Source organism: Triticum aestivum, unplaced genomic scaffold, assembly GCF_018294505.1.
Source record: "Triticum aestivum cultivar Chinese Spring unplaced genomic scaffold, IWGSC CS RefSeq v2.1 scaffold173090, whole genome shotgun sequence".
Lineage (NCBI taxonomy): Eukaryota > Viridiplantae > Streptophyta > Magnoliopsida > Poales > Poaceae > Triticum > Triticum aestivum.
The window spans coordinates 13341-16675 of NW_025230051.1; positions in this window are offsets into that span (position 1 = coordinate 13341).

Below are 3335 nucleotides of genomic sequence, written 5' to 3' on the forward strand. Positions count from 1 at the left end.
GAGTACCTGAGGATGTAACGACCCTTAAATTAGTTGGGCCAACTGCTTCAAGACTCGGGGCTACTGGCATATGATTATTGAATCTGCACAAAAAGTCCTTACCCGCATATCCTTTGAAAGCTGGTGAGTGGCTCCAGCAAGTCCATCCCGAGCAGCTCGGATGTAAGCATCCGTTGAGCTGAAAGCGTTGAATGCATCTTTGGTGAAATTTGGGTCACACATAGCCGCTCTCCGCCGCCGATGATTCATCATACTCTCCACTTCGGGGGTTGGTGACGGATACATTATCCGAATCCTCTAGGAGATGATAATCTGGCATTGCTTCCGCATCCCCTCGAGTCCTTGTGATAGGGTCCAGGGCTGGATTAGCCCATGCATGGCCGACCAGGTCTCCGGATATAGTCTGGCATACACTCCTCCTCGATATGTCATAGCAGGAAACATCACTATCCGATCTATCCACTGAGTGCGTGCTAAAGAATTATACCTCTTTGATGAAGGAGAGGGCCCGACAGTATCATCATTTTCCTTTCTTTTCAAAGACTCGCCCTATGCGATTGTTGTCTTCTTAGAAGAAGTCTTTGCCACAGTACGATGGGATGAGCGTCGCCCCTTGGGAGCACGGTACAGTGCGGTGGGTGAGTCGCAAGGGGAAAACTCTTTTTGAGGGGGTGTCTCCTGGGTACTTACATGGGAGGAGGGGAGAAGGCCAGGGTAATCGGCTATAATGGCCACTTCCATGCCATCGTAGCTCGCCTGATAAAAGACTCCTTCCTTCAATCTATAAATATATCCGGATCCTCTTCAAATACGGGATCTAGGTCTCGATTATGGTTCTCCGGCTATGGAGCGGGGCTGTAGATCCCTGTGACGACCTTTCTCCATTCCTGTTAAAAGTGGCCAGATTAAATTCGACTAAGCTTAATTAAAGAAAAAGATTAAGTGAGGCCTATGATTGAAAACTTACCCAATCAATGGGGTTATACATGGACAAACCTTCTCGGCATTTAAGGCAAGTGAAGTGTTCCTTCTCCCCTTTGTAAAGTTTAGCCAACATGGTGGCCAAGGCGGCAAAATTGTCCGGACCCTTGCGCCCACATCATGATGCATCGTCCTCCCTGTTGTAATGCCACATGGGAAGCCTTCTAAATTGAAGTGGCTGGACGCATCACGTTATTGAAATCGCCATTACCTCAACTATAGACAGTCCAGAGTGGCCGAGTATTCTGATCTTGCTCACTAGCCTCTTAATCTTAGTGCTGTCTTCTTCTTCATAGCTTCGGGGACGCCAACTGGCGCGCTTCTTTAAAGGAGCAATTGAAAATTCGGGAAGACCTTGCCGGATTGGGTCCGGGAGAACAACGTCTTCGATGTAAAACCACTCCGAGGGCCACTCTTCAGATGCCTTCTTCAGAGTGCCGGACAGGTATCCTGTCGCGGCTATGCGCCATACTTCGGCGCCGCCTGCCTCGAATATGAATCCCTCTTGTGAGCAGGGGACGAGGCAGAAATATTTCCTCCATAACTCTAAATGGGCCTCGCAGCCTAGGAATAGCTCGCAAAGAGCAACGAAGCCTGCAATGTGCAGGATGGAGACCCGCATGAGATTGTGCAGTTGGAGGCCGTAATACTCCATAAGACCTCTAAGGAAAGGATGAATCAGAAATCCCACGCCTCTCAGCAGGAAAGAAACAAATCACACCCATTCCCCTTTAGTAGGATTGGGGAAGTTCTCCATCAGGGTTTCACCGTTGATGGAAGTTATTCCCACCCGAACAGGAACTAGATCCGAGGGAGGAGATATCCTTGCATATAAAGCTTGGTCAACTGGGCGTGGGATATTGAGCATCTCTCCCAATCGCCTTTTTGAGGACGGTGGGGGCGTGAGGAAGAACTAGGAGCGCCAACCATGTTTGGATGAGTTCCTATGGCAAGCTCTAAGGATTTTCGCCTGGTGCGGAATGGTATCTGGGATTCAATCTCTTTAAATAGACACCTTCCCCGTATGGACAAGGGGTTACTTGCAAAAATGCTTAGACCCTTCATATTCGTTCGACACGTGGAGGCCGAGGCGGTGGCGGAACAAAAGCTGAATGGTATGGTATTTAATGTAAAAGCCGAGCTATACGAAGTACAATGGAGAACCCACCTTGCAAAGCCGAAGACATGAAGCCGGATATAATGTCATCATTGAAGGCAAGTTCGGGGGCTACTGAGGGAGTCCCGGATTATGGGGTCCTCGGGGTGCCGGCCTATGTGATATGGGTCGGGCTTATCGGCCGTGAAGATACAAGACAGAAGGCCTTCTCCCGTGTCCATATGGGACTCTCCTTCGCGTGGGTGACAAGCTTGGCATCCGGATGTGTAGTTTCCTTCCTCTGTAAACCGACTTTGCACAGCCCTAGTCCCCTCCGGTGCCTATATAAACAAGAGGGGTTAGTCCGTAGAAGAATAATCATACAAGCTAGACATCTAGGGTTTAGCTATTACGATCTCGAGGTAGATCAACTCTTGTAACCCCTATACTCATCAAAGTCAATCAAGCAGGAAGTAGGGTATTACCTCCATCAAGAGGGCCTGAACGTGGGTAAACATCGTGTCCCCTACCTCATGCTACCTTCGATCCTCAGACGCACAGTTCGGGACCCCCTACCCGAGATCTGCCGTTTTGGACACCGACACTCTCCCCCAGCAAAAGCAGGTGCAACAAGGCGCTCTCGCCTCAGACCTCTCCGACCGATCTCTTCTATAGCCTCCCCTCCATGCCCCCAGATCCAATGCCCCACCCACCTCCCCCTTGATGTATGCTAGAACTTCAGTATTTCCCCAAAGAGGAAGGGATGATGCAGTACAACGACGGTAGGTATTTCCCTCAATGATGAGACCAAGGTTATCGAACCAGTAGGAGAACCACGCAACACAACGTAAACAGCTCCTGCACACAAATAACAAATACTCGCAACCCGACGTGTTAACGGAGTTGTCAATCCCTTTCGGGTAACGGCGCCAGAAATTGGCGAGTGGACGGGAGAAAGTTGTAATTGATTGGATAAATAGATCTCAAATAAAATAAAGTGTAGCAAAGTATTTTTGGTTTAATAGATCCAAAAATAAAAGCAAATGAAAATAGATCACGAAGCCAAATATAATAAAGAAGAGACCCGGGGCCATAGGCTTCACTAGTGGCTTCTCTCGAGAAAAATAGCAAATGGTGGATAAACAAATTACTGTTGGGCAATTGATAGAACTTCAAATACTCATGACGATATCCAAGGAATGATAATTATATAGGCATCACGTCCAAGATTAGTAGAACGACTCCTGCCTGCATCTAC